Here is a 15,892-nt window from a genome sequence, read left to right on the forward strand (position 1 = left end):
GCAGATGCTGTGAGCAAAGCGACAGGTTAGGAACTGAGAATTCAGGACAGAGTAGAAGGCTGGAGGCAGGTCAGAGCAGGCGGTGACAGGGGAGATGCGGTGAGGGGCCCTATTCCCCCTTCCTCACACACCACGGGCTTCGGGACACGCCCGGTGCCATGGCGACTGAATGACAAGCCCGGGGCCTGTGAGATGGATGGGTCCGTTGTGCCCAGTGACCCCGGGGCTGCCCCCAGCTCCCGGCAGTGCAGTCACTCCAGTTACAGGTCCTAACAAGACGCCCTGAGCGCTTCAAGGCCCAGACCATCCATCACAGGCAGGGAACCGTCAGGAGGGGCCCCTGGGACTCCCCAAAGACCTGCTCATGCATGGGATCCGGGGGTACAGCTGGATGCTAAGTGGAGGGGCTCAGTGGGGTGAAGGATCTCCCTGCAGACACCCCAGCGGCAGGCGGGAGTTTCCTCCTGGGGAAGCGTTGTATCCTCAGTGCCAGCGAGTGGACTTGATGGGGACCCGTGGTTTCACTGTCAGCCTTGGGGTCTGAGGGGATCAGCGGTCACATTCCTGTAACATGCATCCCCCTCGCCTCTCACCAGTGTCCCCACAAGGGCAGCAACTGCTGAGCCAGCTTCAGAGTCTTAAAGGAATCTGGGCCCACAGCTCTCTGGTGAGCATGTCCACGTGTCTCAGGGGAGAATGCTCACAGGAAAATGTTCACAACGGCAGCCGCCCGCAGGGCTGGCCTGCGCGTAACTGGCGAGAACACTTAAGGATATCTGTAGAATAAAGGCGGCCGATGATTGAAATAGAGGGTCACAGGATCGCTTTCCCAGGAGAGCTTCTTACGTGAAATTGTTAGAGGACAGAAAAATTAACAAGATGAAGATCTCAAGGGGGAAAAAAACCAAAGCTTTGTCCAAAGCAGACTTCTGCTGTGACCTGCTCAGATTCTGTGGTTAAACGTCTCTCTCTCTCTCTCTCTGGTTAAGTCTTCCTTTCCTTCTCTAGGGCTGGGAGGAGGGCAGGCAGTGACCCCTCCATAGGGCAGTCACCGAGGGCAGCTGCTGGGCGCAGAGTGCTGACCAGGGAAGGGGGTATCTGTGTCTTTCTTTTATTGACATAATTGCAAATCGACCCTGTGGTTATAAGAAATAATCAGAGAAGTTCCATGGACACTTCACCCAGCCCCTTTATGGAGAAATTAAAGGTTAACTATCATTTGGGATTTCCCCCAATTTTGATGTTAAAGACGAATTGTTGCCGTCGTTCGATCACTCAGTCGTGTCCGACTCTTTGCGACCCCATGAACTGTAGCCCACCAGGCTCCCGGGTCCTTCACTATCTCCTGGAGTTTGCTCAAATTCACGTCCACTGAGTCAATGATGCCAGCCAACCATCTCATCCTCTGTCAGCCCCTTCTCCTCCTGCCCTCAATCTTTCCCAGCATCAGGGTTGTTTCCAATGAGTTGGCTCTTCCCATCAGGTGGCCAAAGTATGGGAGCTTCAGCTTCAGCATCAGTCCCTCCAATGGATATTCAGGGCTGACTTCCTTTAGGATGGACTGGTTTGATATCCTGCTGTCCCAGAGACTCTCAAGAGTCTTCTCCAGACCACGGTTGGAAAGCCTCAGCTCTTCAGCGCTCAGCCTTCAGGACTGTTTCGGCCTCTCAGTGATCTGACCCCTCTACCATGTGGGTCCCCTCATCACCTTTATCTTGTTCTCTAGCATAACTTGGCTTGTATCACTGTCACCACACCACCTACCTTAAAATTAGTATTTTCATAGTTTACATGTCTTTGTACCCATTTTTTAAAATTAATTTACTTTTTATTGAAGGATAATTGCTTTACAGAATTTTGTTGTTTTCTGTCAAACCTCAACATGAATCAGCCATAGGTATAATATGTCCCCTTCCTTGTGAAGCTCCCTCCCTCCCCGCCCCACCCCACCCCTCTAGGTTGATGCAGAGCCCCTGTTTGAGTTTCCTGAGCCATACAGCAGATTCCCGTTGGCTATCTATTTTACATACGGTAATGTAAGTTTGCGTGTTGCTCTCTCCACACATCTCACCCTCTGCTCCCCTCTCTCCATGTCCATAAGTCTATTCTCTATGTCTGTCTCTCCATTGTTCCCCTGTAAGTAAATTCTTCATTACCATTTTTCTAGATTCCATACATATGTGTTAGAATACGGGATTTATCTTTCTCTTTCTGACTCACTTCCCTCTTAGAGTGTGAAGGTTCTAGGTTCATCCACCTCGTTAGAACTGACTCGAATGTGTTCCTGTTTATGGCTGAGTAATATTCCATGTGTACATATACCACAGCTTCTTTACCCAGTCACTGTCGATGGGCATCTAGGTTGCTTCCATGTTCTAGCTATCGTCAATAGTGCTGCAATGAACAATGGGATTCATGTGTCTCTTTCAATTTTGGTTTCCTCAGGGTATATGCCTGGGAGTGGGATTGCTGGGTCATATGGTGTTTTATTTCTAATTTTTTAGGAAATCTCCATACCATCTTCCATAGTGGCTGCATCAATTTACATTCCCACGAACAGTGCAAGAGTGTTCTCCTTTCTCCACACCCTTTCCAGCATTTATTGTTTGTAGACTTTTATATGAGGGCCATTCTGACCGGTGTGAGATGATATCTCATTGTAGTTTTGATTTGCATTTTTCTAATAATAAGCAATGTTGAGCATCTTTTTATGTGTTTGTTAGCCATCTGAATGTCTTCTTTGGAGAAATGTCTATTTAGGTTTTTTCCCACTTTTTGATTGGGTCATTTGTTTTTCTGGTATTGAGTTGTACGAGCTGCTTGTATATTTTGGAAATTAATCCTTTGTCAGTTGTTTCATTTGCTATTATTTTCTCCCATTCTGAGGGTTGCCTTTTTACCTTGCTATAGCTTCCTTTGCTGTGCAAAAGCTTTCAAGTTTAATCAGGTTCCACTTGTTTACTTTTGTTTTTATTTCTGTTACTCTAGGAGGTGGGTCACAGAGGATCTTGCTTTGATTTATGTCATCGAGTGCTTTGCCTATGTTTTCCTCTAAGAGTTTTATAGTTTCTGGTCTTACATTTAGGTCTTTGATCCATTTTGAGTCTATTTTTGTGTATGGTGTTAGGGAAGTGTTCTAATTTCATTCTCTTACATGTAGCTGTCCAGCTTTCCCAGCCCCGTTTATGAAGAGGCTGTCTTTGCCCCGTTGTATATTCCTGCCTCCTTTGTGAAAAACAAGGTACCGTAGGTGCATGGGCTTATTTCTGGGCTTTGTATCCTGTCCCCTTGGTCTATATTTCTGTTTTTGTGCCAGTACCATACTGTCTTGATGACTGTAGCTTTGTAGTATAACCCAAAGTCAGGAAGCTTGATTCCTCCAGCTCCATTCTTCTTTCTCAAGACTGCTTTGGCTACTCGGGGTCTTCTACATTTCCATATGAATTGTGAAGTTTTTTGTTCTAGTTCTGTGGAAAATGCCATTGGTAATTTGATAGGGATTGCACTGAATATGTAGATTGCATTTGGTAGTATAGTCATTTTCACAATATTGATTCTTCATACCCAGGAACATGGAATATCTCTCCATCTATTTATGTCATCTTTGATTTCTTTCATTAGTGTCTTATAATTTTCTGTGTACAGTTCTTTCATCTCCTTAGGTAAGTTTATTCCTAGATATTTAATTATTTTTGTTGCAGTGGTGAATGGGATTGATCCCTTAATTGCTTTCTGATTTTTCATTGTTAGTATGTAGAAATGCAAGTGATTTCTGTGTATTGATTTTGTATCCTGTGACTTTGCTAAATTCACTGATTAGCTCTCGTAATTTTCTGTTACTATCTTTAGGGTTTTTTATGTACAGTTATGATGTCATCTGCAAAAAAAGTGAGAGCTTTACTTCTTCTTTTCCCATCTGGATTCCTTTTATTTCTTTTTCTTCTCTGATTGCTCTAGCTAGGACTTCCAGAACTATGTTGAATAATAGTGGTGAAAGTGGACACTCTTGTCTTGTTCCTGATCTTAGGGGGAATGCTTTCAATTTTTCACCATTGAGAATAATGTTTGCTGTAGGCTTGTCATAGGAGGCCTTTACTACGTTGAGGTAGGTTCCTTTTGTGCCCATTTTTTTAAGAATTTTAATCATAAATAGGTGCTGAATTTTGTCACAGGCTTTTTCTGTATCTATTGAGATGATCATATGTTTTTTATCTTTCAATTTGTTAATATGGTGTATCACATTAATTGATTTGCATATATTGAAGAATCCTTGCATCCCTGGAATAGACCCAACTTGATCATGGTGTATGAGCTTTTTGATGTGCTGCTGAATTCTGTTTGCTAAAATTTTATTGAGGATTTTTGCATCTATGTTCATCAGTGATATTGGCCTGTAGTTTTCTTTTTTTGTGTTGTCTTTGTCTGGTTTTGGTATCAGGGTGATGGTGGCCTCGTAGAATGAATTTGGAAGTGTTTCTTCCTCTGCAATTTTCTGAAAGAGTTTTAGAAGGATAGGCATTAGCTCTTCTCTTAACGTTTGATAGAATTCTCCTGTGAAGCCATCTGGGCCTGGGCTTTTGTTCTGTGGGAGATTTTTTAATCACAGCTTCAATTTCCGTGCTTGTAACTGGGTTGTTCATAGTTTCTATTTCTTCCTCATTCAGTCTCAGAAGACTGAACTTTTCTAAGAATCTGTCCATTTTTTCCAGGTCAACTATTTTATTGCCATGTAGTTGTTCATAATAGTGTCTTATAATCCTTTATATTTCTGCATTGTCTGTTGTAACTTCTTTTTCATTTCTAATTTTGTTGACTTGATTCTTCTCTCTTTTTTTCTTGATGAGTCTGGCTAAGGGTTTGTCAATTTTGTTTATCTTCTCAAAGAACCAGCTTTTAGCTTTATTAATCTTTACTATTATTTCTTTCATTTCTTTTTCATTTATTTCTGCTTGGATCTTTATGATTTCTTCCTTCTACTAATTTTTGGGTTTTTTATTCTTCTTCTTTTTCCAGTTTTAGGTGTAAAGTTAGCTTGTCTAGTCGATGTTTTTCTTATTTCTTGAGGTAGGATTGTTGCTATAAACTTCCCTCTTAGAGCTGCTTTTGCTGCATCCCATAGGTTTTGAGTTGTCGTGTTTTCATTGTCATTTGTTTCTAGACATCGTTTTGATTTCCCTGTTGATTTCTTCAGTGACCTGTTCATTATTTAGAAACGTGTTATTTAATCTCCATGTGTTTGTTTTTCTTACAATTTTTTTCTTATAATTTATATCTAGTCTCATAGCATTGTGGTCAGAGAAGACACTTGATACAATTTCAATTTTCTTAAATTTAATGAGGTTTGATTTGTGACCCAAGATGTGGTCTATCCTGGAGAATGTTCCATGTGCACTTGAGAAGGTGTATTCTCCTGCATTTGGATGGAATGTCCTGAAGATATCAATGAGCTCCATCTCATCTAATGTGTCATTTAAGACTTGTGTTTCCTTATTAATTTTCCATTTTGGTCACCTGTCCACTGGTGTGAGTGGGGCGTTAAAAAGGCTCCTACTGTCACTGTGTTACTGCCAATTTCTCCTATTAAGTCTTTAGTGTTTGTCTTATGTACTGAGGTGCTCCTGTGTTGGGTGCATAGATATTCACAATTGTTATGTCTTCCTCTTGGATTGATGCCTTGATCATTATGTAGTGTCCTTCCTTCTCTCTTGTAATCTTCTTATTTTAAGGTCTATTTTGTCTGATATGAGGATTGCTACTCCAGCTTTCTTTTCCTTCCCATTTGCATGCAATATATTTTTCCATCCTCTCCCTTTCAGTCTATATGTGTCTTGAGGCCTGAAGTGGGTTTCTTATAGACAGCATATATATGGGTCTTGTTTTCTATCCATTCAGCCAGTTTGTGTCTTCTGGTTGGAGTATTTAATCCATTTGCATTTAAAGTTATTATTGATACATATATGTTCCCCTTGCCATTTTCTAATTGTTTGGGGTTGATGTTATAGATCTTTTTTCTTCCGTTGTATTTCTTGATTATATAAGTCCGTTTAACATTTGTTGTAAAGCTGGTTTAGTGGTACTGAATTCTCTGAACTTTTGCTTGTCTGAAAAGCTTTTTCTCCATCAATTTTGAATGAGATCCTTGCTGGGTACAGTAATCTTGGTTGTAGATTTTTCCCTTTCAGTACTTTATTTATTTTTAGATTCATCTGACTTTTTTTTTGGTTTGTTTATTTTTTTTAATTTAATTTTATTTTTTAACTTTACAATATTGTATTGGTTTTGCCATATATCAACATGAATCCGCCACAGGTATACATGTGTTCCCCATCCTGAACCCTCCTCCCTCCTCCCTCCCCGTACCATCCCTCTGGGTCATCCCAGTGCACCAGCCCCAAGCATCCAGTATCATGCATCGAACCTGAACTGGCGACTCGTTTCATATATGATATTATACATGTTTCAATGCCATTCTCCCAAATCATCCCACCCTCTCCCTCTCCCACAGAGTCCAAAAGACTGTTCTATACATCAGTGTCTCTTTTGCTGTCTCATATACAGGGTTATTGTTACCATCTTTCTAAATTCCATATATATGCGTTAGTATACTGTATTGGTGTTTTTCTTTCTGGCTTACTTCACTCTGTATAATAGGTTCCAGTTTCATCCACCTCATTAGAACTGATTCAAATGTATTCTTTTTAAAGGCTGAGTAATACTTAAATATATCCTGCCATTCCCTTCTGGCCTGCAGAGATCAGCTATTGAGCGTATGGGGTTTCCCTTGTATGTTACTTGTTGCTTCTCCCTTGCTGCTTTTAATATTCTTCCTTTGCATTTAGTCTTTGTTAGTTTGACTAGTATGTGTCTTGGCATGTTTCTCCTTGGGTTTATCCTTTGTGCCTCTTAGACTTGATTGGCTGTTTCTTTTTCCATGTTGGGGAAATTTTCAAAAACTATAATCTCTTCAAAAATTTTCTCATACCCTTTCTTCTTCTGGGACCCCTATAATCCAAATGCTGGTGTGTTTGATATGGTCCCAGAGGTCTCTGAGACTGTCCTCAGCCCTTTTCATTCTTTTTACTTTATTCTGCTCTTTAGAAGTTATTTCCATCATTTCATCTTCCAGCTCACTGATTCGTTCTTCTGCTTCAGATATTATGCTATTGATTCCTTCTAGAGTATTTTTAATTTCAATAATTGTGTTGTTTGTCTCTGTATGCTTATTCTTTAATTCTTCTAGGTCTTTGTTAATTGATTCCTGCATTTTCTCCATTTTGTTTTCAAGGTTTTTGATCATCTTTACTATCATTATTCTTTCTCAGGCAGTTTTCCTATTTCCTCTTCATTTACTTGGACTTCTGTGTTTCTAGTTTGTTCCTTCATTTGTGCAGTATTTCTCTGCCTTTTTTTTTTTTTTTTAAGTTATTGTGTTTGAGGTCTCCTTTTCCCAGGCTTCAAGGAAAGTTGAATTATTTCCTTGAGGAAGGTTGAATTCTTTCTTCCTTTTAGTTTCTTCCCTCCTAAGGTTGGCCCAGTGGTTTGTGTGAGCTTCATATAGGGTGAGGTTTGTGCTGAGTTTTTGTTTGTTTGTTTTTCCTATGATGGGCAAGGCTGAGTGAGGTGGTGCTCCTGTCCGCTGATGACTGGGTGCCGGGGACCAGCCCCGGCTGATCCAGGGTATTCAAAGGAGAGACGGCGTAGGCGAAGATCAGGAAACAACTGCTTAATTAAACTTTAATTAAAGATATAAAGAGTAATAGAATGAGGATAGCTCAGTGAAGAAATTCAGTGGAGAAAAGAGGCTAAAATAAGGATAGCTCAGTAGGAAAATTCAGTGAAGAAAAGAGGCTGAATAATTCAGCCTGAGGGTAAGAGAAAGAACGACATGGGGAGACCAAGTTTCGGTGAACAAGGCCCGCACTTTATTTTCCAAAGTAGTTTTTATACCTTAAGTTATGCATAGAGGATAATGGGGGAAGGGGTAGAGTCAGGCAGCAAGCCAGGCTTTCTTCCTGCAAACTTATCATATGCAAAAGCTTAGGTGATTTACATCATCTTCTGGCCCGGAGGCCTGTTAACATTTTAAGACCCTTTCTTCAGAAAACTTATTTTTCTCTAAAGGTGATTGGTCAGGAGCCACCCTCCAAAAGCATTAGATAAAGTTGCATTCCTACAGGGCAAAGGTGTGGTGGGCTACAACAAGAAAAAGAATTAACTCAAGGGTCCAAGGTTACAAACATTAAAGCTACTACTTACACCAATTATATTAATCAATACACTGCCAGGGACACAGCAGGTAAGGGATATGGAAACTTAGCAGCAAACATTGGCCCAACAAGTGAAAATCCTTTCACCAATACAATTTCTAATCAATCTTTTAACTACTCAAAAGAATCTGTGTTTAGACAGTTTAGAACATCTCATGTCTCTCACAGTTGGGAGGCTCTGAGCAATCACATGTGGCCGGAAAAACCTATTCAGGCAGGCTAGAGGATTTCCAAAGGAGTTTGTAGGTTAAACACTGTCACACCCAGGAATTGTTAACTGGAGCTGTAAGCTAACTCTTTTTTTCAGAGAGAGGTAGTGGGGGACAGCCCCCTGTAAAGTCAGAGGTGTAGGTGAAAGCTCAAAGCAGAAAGTAGGCAGACTCTGGTTTTGGGGGTAGATGGGGGACTCCTGAGGCTCGATCCCGCCTTTGCGTATGCCGAGCCTCCTTCCTCATGACCTTTGTCATGGGCGGAGTTCCTCACACTGGCTACCGGCAGTGATAGAATTCCAGTTGAGCTATTCCAGATCCAGAAAGATGATGCTGTGGAAAGTGCTGCACTCAATATGCAATATGCACTCAATATGCAATATGCCGGCTCCCGGCAACTGGGCTTGTATTTTTGTTTTGTTTGTTGTTCAGATGAGGCGGCCTGCACAGGTGCTGCTGGTTGGGAGATGCCGGGTCTTGTGTTCAGGTGCTTTCCTTTGTGTGCGTTCTCACTATTTGATGCTCCCTAGGGTTAGTTCTCGGGTAGTCCAGGGTCTTGGAGTCAGTGCTCCCACTCCAAAAGCTCAGGGTTTGGTCTCTGGTCAGGAACAAAGATTCCACAAGTGGTTTGTTATGGCATCAAGGGAGAGTAAAACAAATATCCAAAAATGAGAAACCAGAGATGAACCCCAGACAAATGGCGGTTACAAAATCAGGCAAACAATAATTTAAATAATGGAATATACACATATACACCCATGAGCAAAGTGAAAACAGTCCAACAAAAATAAAGTACAGTAGATTGATCCAGTGAACAAAGGAAATCAAAAATTATATTTATCAGTTAAAAAAAAACTAACTTAAGCACAAACTGGAAAACAAAACTAAAGCAAGGTGCCAAGTGGGCAATAAAGCAATGAAAACAAAACTAATAAATATGTTGAAAAGAAAGGAAAGAAAGAATAGATATGCAAAGTTAAATAGAAGTAGGTGAAGAAGATTTATATACATTAAAGATTAACTGCAAGGGGGAAAGAACAGTAGGAAAAGCAAACGAAGGAATAAATGTGGGGAAAATATAGTAGGTTTAAAAAAATTAGAATTATAAAAAAAGAGGAAAGAGAATTTAAAAACAGAAGAAGAAAGAAAAAAGGGGGGAAAGGGGAACACCCCACAGAACTACAAAAGCCCAATGTGGAGGCAGACATTTATAACAACAACAGAAAGTGTGACTGAATACACACACACACATACACCCATAAGCAAAATCAAAACAGTGCATCAAAAATTAAGAACAATAGATTGACCCACCAATCAAAGGAAACCAAAAATTATATCTACCAGAACAAAACTAATTAAAGTACAACCTGAAAAATAAAACTAAAGCAAGGTGCCAATTGGGGAATAAAGCAATGAAAATAAAACTAACAAATATTTTGAGAGGAAAGGAGAGAAAGAAAAGAAAGCAAGAATAGATATGCATAGTGAAGTAGAGGTAAATGAAGAAGATTTATATATGTCAAAGATTAACTGCAAGGGGGAAAGAACATAGGAAAAGCAAACAAAGGAATAAATGTAGAAAAAATAATAATAGGTTTAAAAATTAAAATTAAGAAAGAGAAAAGGAAAAAAGAGAGAGAAACTCCACAGAACTGCCAAAGCCCATCATAGAGGCAGAGGTGTATGAGAACAATAAAAAATGGGACTGAGGGAAAAGGGAAAAAAACGCTCAAAAGCTTAATTGCATTTCTGAATGCCAATAACGGAGAAGGCGATGTCACCCCACTCCAGTACTCTTGCCTGGAAAATCCCATGGATGAAGGAGCCTGGTGGGCTGCCGTCTCTGGGGTCGCACAGAGTCGGACACGACTGAAGCGCCTTCGCAGCAGCAGCAGCAGCAGCAGCAGCAGCTGTGCCAATAAAACCGACAACTGCAACATGGCAGTGGCGGGGTGGAGGGGAGAAAAAGAATCCAAAAGAATCTACAACGTCAAAAATAAGAGTCTCTTATTTCTTGAGTCTCTTCCCTGCTGTCAGAGTCCTTTCCCACGCTGGGAATCACAGTCCACCTCACCTCCTAGGATGCCCTCCAACACTGCTGGTCTCTGGACCTGCTGTGGGGGCAGCTCAGATTCTGACCTGGTCCTACTCCTGGGTGTTCTTGCCTCCAATGTCCACAGCTATCAGAGCTGGTGTGTTTTCCTTTGTGGGAGCTCTCAGTGGCCTTTTATATATTCCATAGACACAGAGTCTGCTTAGCTGATCATGTGGATTTGATCTGCAGCTTGTACAGCTGGTGGGAAGGTTTTGGGTCTTCTTCCTAAGCCACACTGCCCCTGGGTTTCAACTGTGGTTTTATTTCCACCTCTGCATGTGGGTCCTCCACTGGGGTTTGCTCCTGAGGCTTCCCTGGAGGGCTTGGGTTTGTCCGGGTGAGGGCCAGGTGTGGAGGTGGGGCAGCTGCTTGAGTTGCAGGGGTTCTGGCAGCACCAGGTACTCAGGGGGGTTGGCGGCTGGGGCAGCAGGAAACACAGTGCTCTAGAAGGGTATAGCAACCAGTACTGACCAATACACTCGTGTTCTTGCCTGGAGGACCCCCTGTCTGACAGAGAAGCCCGGCAGGCCACAGTCTACAGGGTCGCAGAGACAGGACCAAAGAGATTCTGCGCGCATAGACACAAAGACTTTCTTTTTTTTTTTTGCCTGTGGCAGCTCTGCCCCAGTGAGGGTTGAGCATGAAGGTGGTGTAGCCGCTTGGCTCGCAGGGACCCTGGCAGCGCCAAGTGTGCAGGAACACAGACTGCCTCCGCCGCAGTCTATAGCCCTCTCATGGTCTTTTCTCCAGCCTCTTGTAGCTGGTGATCAGAAGGCCTCTTTGGCCGGTCTTTCTCTGCAGCTCTGCCCGTTCAGGCACTTAGAGAGATCCCTCGACTGGGGCCCTTCTCTGTAGATCAGTGCATCAGGCACATAGAGGGGCACCCAGACTGGGGTCCTACTCTGTAGATTGGCACATCAGTCACTTAAAGGAGCACCTGGGGGGTCCTACTATGTAGTTTGGTGCGTCAGGCACTTAGAGAGGCACCCTGGGTGGGGTCCTGCTCTGTAGATCTGCGCATCAGGCACATAGAGCCCCCCCCCCCGCCCCTCCACCGAATGGGGTCCTACCCCCTGACTGGGGTCCTACTCTATAGATTGGCACATCAGGCACTTAAAGGAGCATCCTGGGTGGATGCTTCCTTCTGGAGAAGGAGCATCCTTCTCTGTTGTTTGGTGCTCAGGCACGTAGAGGGGCCCCCTGACTGGGGTCCTTCTCTGTAGTTCAGTGTATCAGGCGTTTGGCGGGGCAGCCTCTCTATTGTTCAGCGATGCTGGCCTGTGGGGAGAGAGAGGCTATGGTGATGACTCCACCCCCTACGCTTGACTCAGCAGTATCACCTTGCTTCCATGGCTGCCTGGCTTTCCTCCACAGGCATTTCCCACCACCATCTCCTCCCTCACATCCCCTCCATCCGTCTCTCCACAGTCAATGGCAGCCCTCGCCCTGGGGTTGTTCCACAATCTCTCAACTCCAGCTCCCAGGCGCTGGGCCTTCCAGGAGACCCACATTCCTGCCCCACCTATGTGTGGCTGCTGCAAGGACTGTCTGCTTCTCATGCCATTCAGGCTGCCACAGATCAGCTGTTTCACTCTCGGGTTTCTCCTCTGACTCAGACACTGCCCTGATGCGGGGTCAGATCCCTGCTTCAGTTCCCTCACCCTTCGGGGTCAGATCCCTGCTTCAGTTCCCTCACCCACCAAGGGCAGGTCCAATCCTACCAACACTCCTGTTTCTCCCCCGGTTCCTTCGTCCCACCGAGTTTTGCGTGGGTCTATATGTTCTTCTCCGTGGTCAGGTCCTCCTGTCGGCTCTCAGCTGGTATTCTGCATGCACTTCTGTGTCTGAAGCTGTATTCATGATGTATCCGTGGAGAGAGACGTACTCCACGTCACCTACTCCTCTGCCATCTTATTCTCTCTCTTTTTACTCATGCATTTTTTTAACTTAGTGTCTTTATATTAAAAGAATGTTTATTACAGGCATCATAGAGTTGAATCTTGCTTTTTATCTGGCCTGATGGTCTCTTTCTTCTGGTGAGTAGTGTGGTGGGGTCCCAGTCCTGGGATGGAGTCCAGAGTGGTCCTCAGAGGCAGAGGTGCAAGGAACCAGCCAACCTCTGGGGCCAGCTCAGCAGACTGGCATCTTGGCGCTTCACTTTGCCAGGAACAGAAGTCTGGACGAGTCTAGTGATTTGGAGGAAATTTCTGGAAAACAAAATTATCTGGGCTTTCCTGGCCCCAACCCAGATCAGTCAGTTCCTGGGTGTTTTGTTTCCTCCTGGAAAGAGAGATGATTAGAAACCAAGACCTAGGGAAGAAATAGATTCAGAGACAGATACAGACAGCTGCACAACGTATGTTGATACTTCTCTACCTGTAAAAATAAAATTATGAGTTTACTGAATATACCTCGCATTACAATCCAAAACCACGGAGCAGAGCCTAATCCTTCCTCTTCAATACATGGAGCTCCTTTCTCCTACTGTGAGAAGCACGGGCTCCCACTTTCCCAGAACAGGCGCTCATTTGCTGAGCCCGGGGACACCCGGAAAGCAGTTTTGGGTGTGTTAACCCATAAAAGTGATAAAAGCAAGCCTGTAACCAGAGCTTGATGTTTGCAGGTTTCCTTGGGTTTCCTTTGTTTTTACCTACAATTTACATACAGTGAAGTGCACAAACCTTCGGTGTACAATTTGATGGGGTCTGACAGGTGCGTGCACCCATGTAACCATAAAAATGCTGAACATCCCACCACCTCCAAAGTCCCCTCATACACCTCACAGTCACCACAGAGCAAACTTTTCTGATTGTTGTCACCACAGATTAGTGTTTCCTGCTCAAGAACTTCACGCAGTGGCTTCATTAGTCTCTGCCCTTTGCCTCCAACTCCTCCTTTTCTTCATGATCGCTGTCAGTCTCAGCCATGTCATCACTTGTATAAGTAGGTTGTCCCTTTTTCACTGCTCTTTTATCCCATTGTATGAATGTGCAGAATCTGATTATCCACTTGTCTCTTTATGAACACTTGGACTGCTTCCAGTGAGAGGTTGTTACAAACAAAGCCATGTGAACATGTCTGTGCAAATCCTTTTGTCAAAATAAACTTATTTCTTTCAGGTAAATATCTTGCACTATCACCGCTAAGTCATGGGTAATTGTGTGGTTAGTTTTACCAGGACCTGCCAAGCTTTTTCCAAGCAGTTGTGCATTTTAACGTGGCCAGGAGCATCGATGAGGATTCTAGTTGCTTCTTCATTTATCTTTGTCTTTTTTCTCTTAATTTCCACTGGGATAAAGTCTGTGTGGTATGATCTTCTTATGGCAGCACACCCCTGATAAAAAAAATAATGGTAAACATTTTTCCATATAATCATTGGCCAACTGAGTATTGTAAAGTGTCATTTCAAGTAGTTTACTTTTTTTTAAATTATGCTGTTTGTATTTTATTCTGTTGTAGAAATCCCTTATGTTGTGGAAACTAGTCTATTATCTATTGGAGAAGGAAATGGCAACCCACTCCAGTATTCTTGCCTGGAGAATCCCAGGGACGGAGGAGCCTGTTGGATGCTGTCTATGGGGTCACACAGAGTCGGACACGACTGACGCGACTTAGCAGCAGCAGTAGCAGTCTATTATCAGATATATGTTATGCAAATATTTTCCCAGTCTCTGTTTTGCCTGTTTATTTTCTTTATGATTTATTTTGATAAGCTAGGTTTTTAAAATTTTGATATATTAAAATTTTTGCATAATTTTCTTATTTGCTCTTGCTTTGGGTGTTTTTTCCAGAAAATCTTTGTATAAACTCAGGTCATGAAGATATTCTCCTAACATTTGCTCTGGAAACTATATGCCTTAGGTCTGCAGTCAATCTCAGATTAAGATCTAAGTATGATGTGAAAAGAAAATTCAAGTTTTGTGTTTCATCTCTACAGATACCACCCTAGTCCAGTCTACTTCATCGATTCACTCCTATATTCTTGTCCTGACTCCATACCTTCTGACTACCACAGCCTTGTATTGACTGGAATCAAGCACTGCCAGCAGGGGTAAGGGCACACACTCCCACCCGGCTCCCAGCTTCACAGAGGCCACAGGCGCCGCCACCGCCAGTCACAATGCGTCTCTTGTCACAGACGCCCTTCCTCAGACTGAGGAACTCCCTTTCTAGTCCCAGCTTGCTGGGTATTTACGTGTGTGTTAGTCGCTCAGTCGTGTCCAACTCTTGTGACCCCATAGACTGTAGCCCACCAGACTCCTCTGTCCATGGGATTCTCCAGGCAAGAATACTGGAGTGGGTTGCTGTTTACAACATGAGCAGGTGCTGGATTTTGTGGAAGATTCTTTCTGCACCTATTGAGATCATGTGTCTTTTCTCCCCTAGTATGTTAAGATGGTCAACTGTATTAATTGATTCTTAACTGGAAACCAACCTTGTGTGGGTTAGACCTCACTTGGTCGTGTTATACAGTGTTTTTCACAAATGGCTGAAGGTAAATCCTTTTGAAAATTTGAACTAAATGAAAATTAAAACACCAATAACCAAAATTTGTGGGAAACCATTAAAGCAGTGCTGAAAGGAAAATTTTTAGCAAGAATACACACCTCAGAAAAGAAAAAAAGTCTGAAATCAATAATGTAAGCTCTCACTTTAAAAATCTAGATGAAAAGCAAAATAAACTCAGAGCAAGCATAAGTAATGAAATCATAAAGAGGAGATACCAGTGAAATTGAAAACAGAAGAACAATAGAGAAAAATCAAGGAACTAGCTTGCCAAAAGCCACACACTCAAGTTTTCTTCATGAGGAAAGTGGGAAATAGAAAGTCAACTTTGTGTTCAAAATAAAATGCTCCATTGTCTTCCGGTTTCCTTTTTGGACGTGAAATCAGCTGTGATTTATACTGGGCTTCCCTGGTGGCTCAGCCGGTAAAGAAACCGCCTCCACTGCAGGAGACCCTGGTTGATTCCTGGGTTGGGAAGATCCGCTGGTGAAGGGATAGACTACCCGCTCCAGTATTCTTGGGCTTCCCTGGTGGCTCAGCCGGTAAAGAATCCACCTGCAATGCAGGAGACCTGGGTTCAATCCCTGGGTTGGGAAGATCTCTGGAGAAGGAAGATCCCACTTCAATATTCTGGCCTGGAGAATTCCACGGACTGTGTAGTCCATGGGGGTCTCAAAGAGTCAGACACGACTGAGGATGTCATTTATGGGCTTCCCACGTGGCACTAGCAGTAAAGAATCCTCCTGCCACTGCAGGAGACGCGGGTTCGATCCCTGGGTCAGGAAGATCCCCTGGAGAAGGGAATGGCAACCTAC

Source organism: Bos indicus, chromosome 20, assembly GCF_029378745.1.
Source record: "Bos indicus isolate NIAB-ARS_2022 breed Sahiwal x Tharparkar chromosome 20, NIAB-ARS_B.indTharparkar_mat_pri_1.0, whole genome shotgun sequence".
NCBI lineage: Eukaryota > Metazoa > Chordata > Mammalia > Artiodactyla > Bovidae > Bos > Bos indicus.